Below are 15,865 nucleotides of genomic sequence, written 5' to 3'. Positions count from 1 at the left end.
AATAGATGCATTACTGATGGAGGTAAATAAAGACACAAGTTAGAGCTAGTCAGTAAAATATTAATATATGTCCATTTGTTGCTTGTTGTGTGTAGGTAAGTTTTACAACTGAAAACTTCTTTGTCTCTAAAGAATGTATAGTTCCTACTCATTTGGATTCTGAGTTCTAAGAGTATTATTATCATGATCAATCGTGTGGCGTTCAAAATCAGTTTAACATTAAAAGACATTACTTCAATTAATATGATTAACCACATTAAAAGACTAAAAAAGAAAAATGATATCAATATGTATTTCATTGTATTGTATAAAAAATTTTAGACAGAATTTAATATGCATTCATTCATGATAAAAACTTAGATACCAGAACTAAAAGGGCCCTCCTTAACTTGATAGAATATTTAAAGAAGCAGCACACATAATGATGAAACACTTAATCACTCTCTATTAGGTCAGGTACAAAATAAGAATGATTACCACTATCACTCCAATACAGCATTGAACTAGATGTTTAGGTAACCCAATAAGGCATAAACGTTGCAAAGAAAATTACAAATCTGTGATTATTTAAAGATTATTTATGGAGATTACATATAAAGAAAAAAAAATATATATATATATATATTTTTTTTTTTTGCCGTACATGGGCCTCTCACTGTTGTGGCCTCTCCCGCTGCGGAGCACAGGCTCCGGACACACAGGCTCAGCGGCCATGGCTCACGGGCCTAGCCGCTCCGCGGCATGTGGGATCTTCCCGGACCGGGGCACGAACCCGTGTCCCCTGCATCGGCAGGTGGACTCTGAACCACTGCGCCACCAGGGAAGCCCTACATGGCATATTTTTAAATTACATTTTATGTTTGTTGCTCTGAGCTTTTTTTTTAAAATTTATATTCCACATTTAAGAGAAATCATACAGTGTCTTTCTCCATCTGACTTATTTCATTTAGCATAATACCCTCAAGGTCCACTTATGTTGTCACAAATGGCAGGATTTCATTCTTTTTTATGGCTGAACAATTTTCCATTTTATATATATATATATATATATATATATATAAATTTGGCACATTTTCTTTATCCATGCATCCATCAATGGACACTTAGGTTGTTTCCATATGTTGGCTACTTGTAAATAATGCTAAAATAAACATGGGAGGACAGATATCTCTTTGAAATACTGATTTTATTTCCTTTGGATATATACTCAGAAGTGGGACTGCTGGATGATATGGTAGTTCTGTTTTTAATTTTTTGAGGAACCTCCGTATTGTTTTCCATAGTAACTGCACCAATTTACATTTCCGACAACAGTGCACGTGGGTTCCCCTTTCTCCACACCTACACCAACACTTGTTATCTCTTCTTTTTGATAGTAGCCATTCTGACAGGTATAAAGTGATATCTCCTTGTGGTTTTGATTTGCATTTCCTTGATGATTAGTGATGTTGAGTACCTTTTCATGTACCTGTGGGGCATTGTATGTCTTTGTTGGAAAAATGTCTATTCAGTTCCTCTGCACATTTTAAAATTAGATTGTTTGAGTTTTTGCTATTGAGGTGTATGGGTTCTTCATATATTTTGGTATTAACCCCTTATCAGATATATGGTTTGCAAATATTTTCTCCCATTCATTTTGTTATTTCTTTTACTGTGCAGAAGCTTTTTAGTTTATGATTTTAGAATGAAATCCACTGCTTGTAGGGTATGAAATCTCAAATTATATTCCAAGTGAAGAGAAGGGAGACAGTTAATATGGATAATTTTGATATTGCTCCTACCTTAGTGTTTTGGACAAAAGATCAGCTGTGGTGGGTTTTTTTTTAATAACATCTTTACTGGAGTATAATTGCTTTACAATGTTGTGTTTCTGTTGTACAACAAAGTGAATCAGCTGTATGTATACATATATCCCCATACCCCCTCCCTCTCGCGTCTTCCTCCCACCCTCCCTATCCCACCCCCTGTGGTGGTTTTGTGGATGGAGACAGAGATAGAAAGTGATGGAGATAGAGATAGAGTTAGAGACAGTTTGATGGGATAAAAAAGATCCCCTTCCTCCACCATCACTTACACTTTTCTGAGAGGAAATATTACATTGTCAGAAAGAATCCATTTGAGGCTGGCATTTTCCCTAAGTGATTCATACAGAGCAATTCCTAACTAAAGCGATGGTTCTAGTAACATGGACATGCTCAGGAAAAAGCCAGAAGGTCCATATCTAGGAATTCAAAGGTTATTTTTTCCCAAAAAAAGTAGAGTCAAAGTCACATCAATATGAAGATTATACCTTCCTCATATAATGCTAGATTGTGTTGTCTTGGGAAGAAAACTCATGGAAGTGAGTTGCCTTTGTTCTTTTTTTTTTTTTTTTTTTTTTTTTTGCCACACCATGCGGCATGTGGAATTTCCCTGACCAGGGATCGAACCCGTGCCCCCTGCAGTGGAAGCCTGGAGTCTTAACCACTGGACCACCAGGGAAGTCCCCTTTGTTCTTTTATAAATCAAGTGGAAAATGGTAGGAGTGCCCCACTGATGAAGAGACCAATCTGGAATCAGAGCACTCACCATCTTTGCCCCACAAAACCAGAGCCCTCAGGGCCACTGGCAAACTCCTCTGTCCCTCTGGGAAACCTCAGGCCCAGGAAAACCCCATCACCTTGTGAACAAAGCCTGTGTGTTCAACCACACACAAGAACGTGGCTCCTTTCTCAAGTGGCGAGAAGTTGAATTTCCCTGAGAAAATGGGTGGAGACCCTTGATGGTGGAGGCTTGAGCAAGGTCTGCAGGAAGAGGGTTAGAGTTTGGGGAGATAGAGTTCAGAAACAAAGGACAACAATCTGAAGCCCTGAGGCTTTCCCTCTTCCTCTCTCCCTTGTGTGGTACAAGAGAAGGAATTAGGTAAAGCCACAACTTCTAGGTTTTTATACTTTGTACTGATTGGAAATGCTTATTTAAATCTTCTATAAAAAGAGCTGCTGAAACGGCCATTGTAGCTCAGTGTTTATTTAGAATATAGAGTGGTGGCCCTTAGAATGAGGGTCAGGCCAAATTAGGGTTGAGGGTGCACTTTTTTACCCAACGTGGCCCTCTAGGGTCAAGTCAGGAGATAGATACTACACAAGTTATTTAAGTAGAAAGAGCTTAATATAAGGAATAGTCATATAGATATAAAGGTGATAACAACTAAATGAGTAAAAAGAGAACTCTAAGGAGTCGTGGAAATAGCAACTTCTGGAAGCATGTACCATCCCTAGGCCTGAAGGAGCAAAGGGAACAAAGAGAAAAACTTAGAAATTTAGGGAGGGGTCCCTGGGGTGCTGAAACCCAGACCTCTGAGGAGGAGACACCGGATTGTTGGCCGCTGGTGTCTGTGCGGGGGTGGGGTAGGGATGAGGCTGGTTCTACAAGTGCTGAAAAAATTGCAAATTGGAGTCAGTGGTGGCTACAGATAAGGCATGATGTCTACAGGGGTGAAAAATGTGTGGCCTAAGCGATTTTCAGTAGAACCCCTATCAGACAGGAAGCCACCAAAAAGGCAAACGGGGAAGAGCAAATCCCTCTTCTTTACCAGTGTTGCAGTTTTCCTCTCATGCCCCTGCTGGAAGAACCTGGTGGAGGAAAGATGTGATTTGTAGTCTGGGTCCCAAGGTCACCAAAGGAGAGAATTAGAGGGTGGGGTGGAGCTGAGAGACATTATCTGGCCCAACAGGCAAACAAAATATATCTAAGTGTGTTTGTGTCATTAGTGATGAATCTAAAGGGAAATTGTAGCTGCTGCTTTTATTTTTTTAAATAAATTTATTAATTTTATTTATTTATTTTTGGCTGTGTTGGGTCTTCATTGCTGCGCATGGACTTTCTCTAGTTGCGGCGAGCTGGGGCTACTCTTTGTTGAGTTACGCAGGCTTCTTATTGGGGTGGCTTTTCTTGTTGCAGAACACAGGCTTTAGGCACGTGGGCTTCAGTAGTTGCAGCATATGGGCTCAGTAGTTGTGGCTCACGGGCTCTAGAGAGCAGGCTCAGTAGTTGTAGTGCAAGGGCTTAGTTGCTCCGCGGCATGTGGGATCTTCCTGGACCAGGGCTCGAACCCGTGTCCCCTGCATTGGCAGGCGGATTCTCAACCACTGCGCCACCAGGGAAGTCCCTGTAGCTGCTTCTTAAAACACTTTCTGATTCCCCCGCACATGCCCAATCAGCTGTATTTCCTGCTGACACCATCTGCCAAGATACCATTAGAGAATAATCTTTGATTCTTTTGTTTTTCATACTTTGTATTCAATTAATTATCAACTCGCGTCAATTCTACCGCTTCCGCAACTTCTCCACACCTCTACTGTCACTAACCTAGTTTAGGCGCACTTAATTTTTCACATGACCTAATGCAACTCCCTTCTTAGTGGTATTTTCTGTCTCTGGTTTCATCTCTCTTTAGTCTAGTGATTCTCACCCCAAGCTGTATAATAATACCATCTGGGAAACTATTTAAAAGATCTCATTCCCAAGGATCTTGATTTAATTGGTTTGGACTGGAGTTGGGGATCAGTATTTTTAAAGCTCCCTAGGTAGTTCTAAAGTGCAGCCAGGGCTTCCCTGGTGGCTCAGGTTAAGAATCCGCCTGCCAATGCAGGGGACATGGGTTCGAGCCCTGGTCTGGGAAGATCCCACATGCCGCGGAGCAACGAAGCCCGTGCACCACAACTACTGAGCCCGCGAGCCACAACTACTGAGCCTGCGAGCCTAGAGTCCGTGCTCCACAGCAAGAGAAGCCACTGCAATGAGAAGCCCACACACAGCAACGAAGAACCAACACAGCCAAAAATAAATAAATAAAATAAATAAATTAAAAGAAAATAAAGTGCAGCGAGCTTGGAGAACCATTATTACAGTCTGCTCTCCATATTAGTATCAAATTACTTTTTTTTTATTGTGTGCTATCCAAATCCAATAACATCAGTCCATTACCCCAAATTCCTCAATAGTTATCCCTATCAACAGACAACATATCCGACTGGCATACCCATGGTTCTTCTTGGTCCAGTTTCCACATACCTCTCCAACTCCTGTTCATTCTTCTCACTGAACTTAAATGTCTAACTTCACTTTCCAACAGTATTGAGCCACTCGCAGTTTCCTAAACATAAGATATTCTCTCACTTATCCATGCAATGCATAGTTTATTCCCTCCAGGAAAGGAACCTCCCCGAACAATAGCAAGTTTTAATCACATGGTTAAAAACACATAGTGTAACTTTAATGTTTTAAAGCACCCTTCAAACATTACTTTCTGAGATGTCAGTTATATGAACATTTGTGAATGCATAGAAAATGAGTTGAAAGAAATTCATTAAAATGTTAACTGTGTTGTCTGTAGGCAGCAGGGTTATAGATTTTACTTTCTTCTCTGTACCTTTCTGTAGTTTAGAAATTTTCTACAATGGCATGTGTTACACTTTTAAACAGAAAAAAAGTAATAGAATGTATTGGCAGAATCATTTATGTGTTTTAAAGCACTGTATATATCAAAATATCTGAATCTACTTGATTCTGAATTAAGAAAGAAGTGTTTGATTAATAAAATAGTATAATGAGGAATGCTAACATTTACTTAAAAGAGTTTTAACCCTGCCCTCCACTTCCTACACAAAAATGTATTTTTCCTTTATCCACTAGATGGCACACTCTTCCCATGTATTGCCCCATTTATAATGCTGAAGAAACTTTGAAGGCATTGTGCATGGTTTACATAAATATTTTTATTTTTAAACTGACACATTATAATATACTGTTTGTGTTTATAAGATATTTGAATACACACTAAGAAAATTGTGGGTTTTAATTATCTAAAATTTACATCAATTTCCTTATAAACACCTCACATTTATTTGTATTGTCCCAACCAATTCTGCTCCAATTAGCCCCATCTCACTACTTAAAAGGTGGCAGAAATTCCCTTCACCCTTGAATTCCTTTTGCTTTTCTTCTTGATTTACACCTTTAGGCTTGCAGATGATACCCAGAGGAATTATTTAGTCTAGCTGGTATTATCAAGACTAAGAGACCGCCACCAACATTCTGTGTATAGCAACTCTGCATTGGCAGAGACCTAAGAGTTGGGTCAAATTGAACCAAACTTCCCAAAGCCAGAGAGTGGAAGGAGAAAAGATATTCCTGTGGGGAATGTCCTGAAGGCACATATCTGTGTCAGGATGATTTAAAATCTTGTCTGAAATAATGTATTCAAGAGTATTAATGAATATTCCCAAGATTTTAGAGGATAGTAGATCATTAGGCAAAATCTAAAACATTAACTGTTGCCCATTTCTCACTGATGCTTGCATGTAGGGTATTACAGGCATCAAAGAAATCTCCGATTCTTTCCAGTTAGTTTCTCTTTCTCTAGCCCTTTCTTTCCAAAGTCCAGTTGCCTGGCAAAAGTGGTTCCGCTCTCTGACTCACTTTTCTTAGATGATGACTTATCTGCCTGGCACTACATTTTCAATTAACAATAAACAGCACTCAAGGAATGAGTCAAATTCAGTAGCCTTGGAGCTGTTTTTCTGCCCAATCAACTGGGCGTTTTGCTTTCGAACACGTGAGGTACACTTCTAATGTCTAAATTTAAGGGCTGAGCATTATATGTATTAGGAAAAATATATAAGCACATTATAGTTGTCATAATTTTTTCTGATTAAAAACTATACGTTCTTTATAAAATTTTTGAAAGACTCTAAAAGCTCAAAGAAGGAAAATTAAAATTGCTCATAATTTCCCCGTCCAGGGAAAGTGCCCTATAAGAGGCTATTTAAGCCACCTGTAAGGGTTTGCATTTAGAGAAGTGAGCCTAGTATCTCTGCATTCTCATCATTTTTCCCTAGTGAAATTTTATTACGTGGAGTTCTATTGCTATTGTGGATGATTTTAAAGACAGTAACAAAAATATAGTCTGTTCTGGTCTTAAACTAGATGTCAGCCTATATTTAAAAGCAAGCCACTTTTAAATTATGAACATTTTATTTTCTCTGCCTTACGTTTAAGGTTAAATATTCTTCATTTATGTTAACACTTGGGGCTTACAAATGAACTCTGAGGCATGCACTGTAGCTATTTGAATCGATCTTTCTTAGGATAACAGAAACTCTGAATGCTGCTCTTGCTATTCCACAATTTTCTGTAGGGCCTCAGCAAGTTAATTATCTTCTTTGTGTGCTTAATCCTCTTAGAGTGCAACCCTCATCACTTCTGCGTGCCATGCCATTCTGCGAGGATGAATGTTTCCCTTTATTCCCTGTGTATAGAAATGGGGAATAAAAGAGAGAGATTTAAAATAAGAGAACAGGGAGCCTCAGTTTTGCATCAACCTAAGAAATATGGATTCAATGTCCATGGAATTGAAAATGTCTGCTTCAGTTCTTTAGGACATTTCAGAGCATAATTTGAATTTTAAAATAAGATTAGAAATCAATATTCAAAATGAACATTGGTTGCTTTCAATTATTTTCCTCTTTTATTCAAACAAACAAACCTAAAAGTAACACCATCTGTGCCTATTAGTTGCTATTTGCTGTAAGTGAATTTCAAAATAAATGGAGCTATAGATTTCTTTCAAAACGTTTTATATTCATTCAAAGAACATATGTGGAACACAGAAATAGGTGAATAAAACACAGTCTTTACTTAGAGTCTAATGAAGGAGTCAGAAAAATGTAGAGTGAAATGTATCAAAAAATATCTGTTTAGTGCTGCTGTGGTCCAGGGGATGTCCTAAAGATTGGGGGTAGAGCAGTGAACAAAACATACAAACATTCTGCTTTCACTGCACTTACGTTTCAGCGGGTGCAGACAGAGAGTAGATAAATACAGGGGTCCCTTGGTGTCAGCAGGGGATGGGTTCCCGGACCCACCACAGATACCAAAATCGGCAGATGCTCAAGTCCCTTTTATAAAATAGCGCGGTATTTTTGTGCTATATAAATAGTTGTAAATCCAGTGTAAACGCTGTGTAAATAGTTGCGGGTGCAACGCAAATTTAAGTTTTGCTTTTTGGAACTTTCCCGGAATTTTGTTTTTCAAATGTTTTCCGTCCAAGCTTGGTTGAATCTGCAGATGCAGACCCTTGCGGGTATGGAGAGGCAGACTAATCAAATAACATGTATGGTGGGGCACGTGGTGTTGAGAGATATGGAGAAAAACAGTGGGATAGAGGGAGGGTCATTGATTAAGTCACATTTTAGCGAAGTCCCGAGGGAAATTAAGGAGTAGCCCTGTGGCTACCTGCATGAAGAGCATTTCAGGGGATGGGAGGGGCAAGGAGGCCACCGAGGCTTGAGTGGAGTGATCAAGGTGGAGGCGGCAGCAGGTAACCATAAGGGAGGTAGCAGGTTGCTGGCAGGGGCACAGGGGGAGGCCATGTAGGTCTTTGTGAGCATTGTAAGGACTTTGGCCATCACTTAGAACGAATTGAGTAGCCCACTGGAGAGTTTTGAATGAAAGAGTGAGAAGATCTGGGGTAACACAGGGACACAAATTAGGAGCATACTGCAATAACCCCCAGGAAAAAGGATGGAAACTTGTACTAGAGCGGGAGCAGTGAGGGTGAGAAGAGATGGTCAGAGTCTAGATATGCTTTGAAGGACACATAGCCAAAATATGCTGACGGATTGGTTGGAGGCTGTGAGAGAGTCAAGTTTTGTTTTTTAATAAAGACATATTGGGAATTCCCTGGTGCTCCAGTGGTTAGGACTCCACACTTCCATTTCAGGGGGCACAGGTTCCATCCCTAGTCAGGATCCCCGCAAGCCATGCAGTGTGGCCAAAAAACAAAAGAGACATATTCACATGTATGAAATGCCCCTATTCTGTTGTGTAAAAATACAACTTGCGTTATTCTTTGACCAGTGTTATTCCAGCAACTTCCCAGAAGTTAGTTTTCATTTTTCTAAAACCTAATTTCTTATGGTTTTATCACTCATTTGTCCTGCTAAGTCTTCCTACAGCAAAACTTTGCAATTCCAATGGAATACAATTGAGCACATGGGGATCTAAATTTTGTCTGAAAAGACGATATAATTTAAAATCCTGACTCATCAAATTATCCCTGGAAAGCAAATAAATCAATTCTCTTCTCATTTATACCCAACATTATATAATGAACATTGAGGGCTCCTCTTTTCACGCCTATTTCTACAATTTTCACAGAAGAGGACATGTATCCTTCTTTAATCTTATTACGGGAATCCATCACAACTGAAAATGCATTCAATCCTTCTCCAGTAAGCAACAACCTAGCCACTATAATAAACCCTCTGAGAAGCAAAAAATTTTTGTGCTTCTTTCGCTATGTAGTGAATGCTTTGCTCAGAGGAAAATTTTGTTACTATTTGGTTAATCCATAGATGGGCATGGCAGCATGTAGAGGAACCCATATTAGTTTCTCTGGGCTGCCAAAACAAAGTACCACAAACTGGGTAGATTAGAATAACAGACGTTTATTCTGTCACAATTCTGGAGGCCAGACATCCAAAATCAAGGTGTTGGCAGGGCTGTGCTCTCTCTCAAAGTTCTAGGGAAGAATCTGTTTTATTTTTTTTCTTAGCTTCTGGTGTTGCCAGCAATCCTCAGTGTTCCTTGGCTGTAAATGCATCACTCCAGTCCTTGCCTCTGTCCCCATGTGATGTTCTGTCTCTTGTGTTTTAGATTACTTCTGGTTTATTATAAAAGAATATAACTCAGGAACAACTGGCAAAAGAGATGCACAGGGCAAGGTGTGTGGGAAGGAATGTGGCACTTCCCTGCCCTCTCTGGGAGTGCCACTATCCTAGCACCTCCACGTGGTCACCAACCTGGAAGCTCCAGAGTCAAGATTTCTGGTCCAAGTAATACCATTTTTTAGTTAATGAGAAGCTGAGTTGATAATTTTATACTATGGCATAGCTCATGTAATTTCTTTAAAACCAAGATCACAGGGACTTCCCTGGTGGTCCAGTGGTAAAGAATCCACCTTCCAATGCAGGAGATGCGGGTTCGATCCCTGGTCGGGAAATGAATATCCCACATGCCACGGGGCAACTAAGCCTGTGCGCTTCAACTACTGAGCCCATGCGCCTCAACGAGAGAGCCCGCCTGTCGCAGACCACAGAGCCCAGCACCCTGGGGCCTGCGCACCACAACTAGAGAGAAAAAACCCGCACGCATAGCTAGAGAGAAGCCTGAGCACTGCAACAAAGAGCTTGTGTGCCACAACAAAAAAAAAAGATCCCAAACGCCACAAGGAAGACCTGATGCAGCCAAAAATAAAAAACAAAGCAAAACAAAAAAACCAAGGTCACAGATTCTGCCAAAAAGGGTTTATTTTCTTTCCAAGCCATAATATATGAAACACTCTGTATAACTGGTTAAGACTCCTGTATTCTTCAATCAGAAAAAGAACAAAAAGGCCTTGTTCTGTAATGACGATCAGGCTCCAACACTATTTCTATGAAAGATCCTACCAGATCTTTTGGATTAGTTCTCAAGTCCCCAAGTCATTCACCAGACCCTGGTACAGATCTGGGGATGAGCCAAGTGGAAGACCATCTTCATCTACTACATTTAATAAAAGTAATTCAAAACTTTGGTTGCATCATTCAAATGGTGCGATGTTCCAGACACTAGTGAACCAGAGTTTTGCATTACCTATACGAAGAGACAGTGCTTGTCTGGGGAGTACTATCTGGCAGACCCTCGCATGTAGGCAAACCTCGTCTAAACCATGCAGGAATGACTGGGGCCTCATTAACTCTTTCAATCGTGGCTCCAACAGCTGTTTGAGGCTTTCCTTCCTCATGCCATTATTGGTTTGGGAATTCATTGGGGCTTAAGCCTGCGGGTGGGGCCTCTCTGTGAGCAGAGGGTGCTGGGGATGGCAAAGACAAAGGGAGTGAGGTGGGGACTGGCACCTTATCACAGTTGTTCCTGAATGTCACCTTTTTAAACATTCAAAAGCCATCAGCAACTTTACTAGCTCTTTAAACGAGGGGCACTGGGACACATCACTTCTACTGCCACTGTCATACCTGGGCCCTCGGAGGTATAATGATTCATTTAAGAAGTACTTTCAGAGTACTTAAATTGACTCTTGACTGTCCTGGGGCTAAGGATTCAGTGTGAACAAGAGCTCCACTATTGTGGTGCTTACATTCTGTCAGGAGAGACAAACAACAAACGAGAATATATGTTAATTACATTATTTCCCCAAATGATAAGGACTGTGAAAGAAATGAACAGCGTGATGTCGTAGAGTTACTTCGGTTACGGGGTGGGTAGGGCTGAGGAGGCTTCTTGGAATCAGTCAACAGAGAGGTGACATTTGACATGAGACCCGAACGGTGATGAGGAACATGTCATGTTAACTTAATAAACAGTCATTTAAAGTCCAGTGCGCATAAACCTGGTATTAGGTCTTGGGAAAGGGGTACTGAGATTAAAATATAAAGATGAAGAAGACATGCTTCTTGCCATCTGGAGCCTAATATCTAATGCAGAAGACCGGTATAGTATATGTTAATAACCATAATTCACAGTAGAAGTGCTATAAGAGAGATGTAAACAAAATGCCAAAGTAGTACAGAAATAAAGGGATGGTTCTCATTAAAGTATTTGGAAGATTTGGGAGATGAGCTTCACAGATGAGGTGACAGCTGAGCTTGGCAATAACAATATGGCTTATAGTCATCAAGCCCTGTCTATGTGTCAACCCCTATGCTAATGGGATTTACAGGAATTCTCCCACTTAATCTCGCTAACCCTAAAAGGTAGATACTGTTAATCAGCCTCCTTTCATAATAAATACATGAAATGGGGTTTGAACCCAGTTCGTCTAAGTATAGAGCTCATTCTTATACAGATACTATGCACCTAAATAAGATAATCAGTTGGTTAGCTATGTTTTTCTCTTTTTAACTTATTCTTTTGGTGTTGTGTATCATCTAAACAATTCTTACCACATAATTCTGAGTCATAATATCATTCCCCAAATACATGAACATAATAAAAACATTTCAAACAATGAGGCAGAGTTGATAGCTCCCCAAACTGAAGAATGCACAAGTTATTAGGATAAAGTGCATCACAAATGTCTTGGTTTACTGTTTTCTAAACAGTTTAATTTTATTTATTTCACTTGAAATTGATGTTTAAAGTAAATGCTTATGTGTAAACAAAAAGGGAAGTTAATCACTTTTTAAATTCTTTCTGCAGACCATCAAGCTACAAACAGCAATTCTGTAAACCCACAAAGCCAGCAAAATATCCATAACCTGAGTAGGATGCCAGTGGATAGAAATGGGACTCTTACTGGAAACCTAATGTGTGGTCTTTAGACTTGCGTTATGCTTTCTTGGGAAAAAATTTCACAATTTGTATGGAAACACAAAAGACCCCGAATAGCCAAAGCAATCTTGAGAACGAAAAAAGGAGCTGGAGGAATCAGGCTCCCAGACTTCAGACTATACTACAAAGCGACAGTAATCAAGACAGTATGGTACTGGCACAAAAACAGAAAGATAGATCAATGGAACAGGATACAAAGCCCAGAGATAAACCCACACACATATGGTCACCTTATCTTTGATAAAGGAGGCAGGAATGTACAGTGGAGAAAGTACAGCCACTTCAATAAGTGGTGCTGGGAGAATTGGACAGGTACATGTAAAAGTATGAGATTAGAACACTCCCTAACACCATACACAAAAATAAACTCAAAATGGATTAAAGACCTAAATGTAAGGCCAGAAACGATCAAACTCTTAGAGGAAAACATAGGCAGAACACTCTATGACATAAATCACAGCAAGATCCTTTTTGACCCACCTCCTAGAGAAATGGAAATAAAAACAAAAATAAACAAATGGGACCTAATGAAACTTCAAAGCTTTTTCACAGCAAAGGAAACCATAAACAAGACGAAAAGACAACCCTCAGAATGGGAGAAAATATTTGCAAATGAAGCAATAGACAAAGGATTAATCTCGAAAACTTACTAGCAGCTCATGCAGCTCAATAACAAAAAAACAAACAACCCAATCCAAAAATGGGCAGAAGACCTAAATAGACATTTCTCCAAAGAAGATATACAGATTGCCAACAAACACATGAAAGAATGCTCAACATCATTAATCATTAGAGAAATGCAAATCAAAACCACAAAGAGATATCATCTCACACCAATCAGAATGGCCATCTTGAAAAAATCTAGAAACAATAAATGCTGGAGAGGGCGTGGAGAAAAGGAAACCCTCTTGCACTGCTGGTGGGAATGTAAATTGATACAGCCACTATGGAGAACAGTATGGAGATTCCTTAAAAAACTACAAAAAGAATTACCATATGACCCAGCAATCCCACTACTGGGCATATACCCTGAGAAAACCATAATTCAAAAAGAGTCATGTACCAAAATGTTCATTGCAGCTCTCTTGACAATAGCCAGGACATGGAAGCAGCCTAAGTGTCCATCATCGGATGAATGGATAAAGAAGATGTGGCACATATATACAATGGAATATTACTCAGCCATAAAAAGGAACGAAATTGAGTTATTTGTAGTGAGGTGGATGGACCTAGAGTCTCTCATACAGAGTGAAGTAACTCAGAAAGAGAAAGACAAATACCGTATGCTAACATATATATATGGAATCTAAGAAAAAAAAATGTCATGAAGAACCTAGGGGTAAGACGGGAATAAAGACAGACCTACTAGAGAATGGACTTGAGGATATGGGGAGGGGGAAGGGTAAGCTGTGACAAAGCGAGAGAGTGGCATGGACATATATACACTACCAAACATAAAATAGATAGCTAGTGGGAAGCAGGCGCATAGCACCGGGAGATCAGCTCGGTGCTTTGTGACCACCTAGAGCGGTGGGATAGGGAGGGTGGGAGGGAGGGAGATGCAAGAGGGAAGAGATTTGGGAACATATGTATATGTATAACTGAGTCACTTTGTTATAAAGCAGAAACTAACACACCATTGTAAAGCAATTATACTCCAATAAAGATTTTAAAAAAAAAAGATCTGTATTGGGTCTTTTTTTCATAGCAAAATTTTATATAATTCAAACTTTCCACGTAATTATTCAACTCTTTAATTGTGCATATATAAGTTTTTACAACATTTCTAGCCTCTCTAGCTTTCCATTAATTTTAACTGTGAAGAAAAATAAGCGAATATTAATTTTTCTAAGTCTAGCATTTTCCCATATGTTCCATTCTTTTTCTAGATATCAGAACTAATCTTATTGTCCTTAAGTTTAGCTCAGGACTGGGCTGTGATCCCCTGACTTGTCTGGCCAAGGAAACTCCAAATTCATTGGTTACCTTTCAAAAGATCAACTGATGTTCCTGCTAACATTTAGGAGTCTGTTAGTCTCCTGAGTCAAAAGGCATCCAACAGAGATAGAATTAACAGCAAACTTGATTTCTAAACCACAGCTTAATGCAAAAGAGAAAGTAAACAATTCCTAAGAATGTGAAGAAGCGCAAGTCCTTTGAGTAAAGGCTTATCCATACGACATTTTCTTCAAAGTCAAATTCTAACCTCTAAAGAGATACACTACCATCCTCTAGCAAAGCTACAATTCTCAAATTACACTGGCCTTTAGAATACTCACATCAATAAACCTGAACACCATAACTTCGTGAATGATTCAGTTGCTAACCTAATTAGTATATTGATTAAATCATTTGTTTTGATTGATTCTAATTCCTTTTTAGAGAGTATGCATTTCTTTTGAAACAATGGTGTAAGAGAAACATTAGATTATTTGCTGCCTGCAATCAAAAAGACCTACAGTGTTTGCTAAACTTATTGTAATATGCTATAGTGATTGGTTAGTCAGATAGTTTTTTAATGTATTTATCCATCTTATTTATAAAATACATCTATTATCACAATTTATTTTTTAATATTAGAAGCAGTAATGTTGCTCAGAAGTTTTAAAAAGTTGGAAAAGGGTTCCAGAGAACAACATAAATGGATCCTCATCTTTCTGAGTAGCTGGAAAATAAAGATACTAATTACCTGGGATACTGCATTGCCTCAAAGATCACTCTTATCTGTGACTCCAACTCAGTGATTTGTAATGCTGGAATATTTACGGGAGGTTAACACAATCAGCGGCTCGAATTTCGTATAATGACTCCCCCTTTCCATTTAAAGTAATCTTCTAAATATAAATGCATAATATCCTCACGTAAAGCTATAACCTACTAAATATAATTTTATAATTTATGAGTTAAATTTGATACTTTTATATTGCTTTAATGATTCAAGATCTTAGAAAATTTTAAGATCACTGTTTTGAACATTAATTCTAATTGAACAAAATGGTATATGGAATATATATCATCTCTTTCAAATAACTATTGTGTTAATCTAGGTGCTCTGAGAAGCAGATGCCAAGACAGCATTAAATAAGGAAATTATGGCCAGTGTAAAATGCTTGTGCTAAAAAACAATGGGGAGAGGTCAGATATGGTTGGGAGACAAGTCAGACCCTGATGCAAGTCTGATCCCAAATGAGGAAGAGAGAAGAAGAATGGGAAGAAGAAAGTTTGGCTGGGACCTTGTAGACTTCACCACAGTCAATGGAAGGTTCAGCAAAGCTGTGGGTGAGTCCTTGAACCAAAGTTGGCCGACATTGGGATGCTTTGCCTTTCTTTCTCTTTCTTTCTTTCTTTCTTTCTTTCTTTCTTTCTTTCTTTCTTTCTTTCTTTCTTTCTTTCTTTCTTTCTTTTTTTCTTTCTTTCTTCTTTCTTATTTTTTAAAATTGAAGTGTAGTTGATTTATAATATTGTGTTAGTTTCAGGTGTACAGCAAAGTGATTCA

This window comes from Delphinapterus leucas, chromosome 11 (genome assembly GCF_059928025.1).
Source record: "Delphinapterus leucas isolate spDelLeu-1000000601 "Yukka" chromosome 11, BTC_Dleu_Yukka2, whole genome shotgun sequence".
NCBI lineage: Eukaryota > Metazoa > Chordata > Mammalia > Artiodactyla > Monodontidae > Delphinapterus > Delphinapterus leucas.
The sequence above is the reverse complement of the archived record's forward strand: the minus strand, read 5'-3'. Positions refer to the sequence as shown.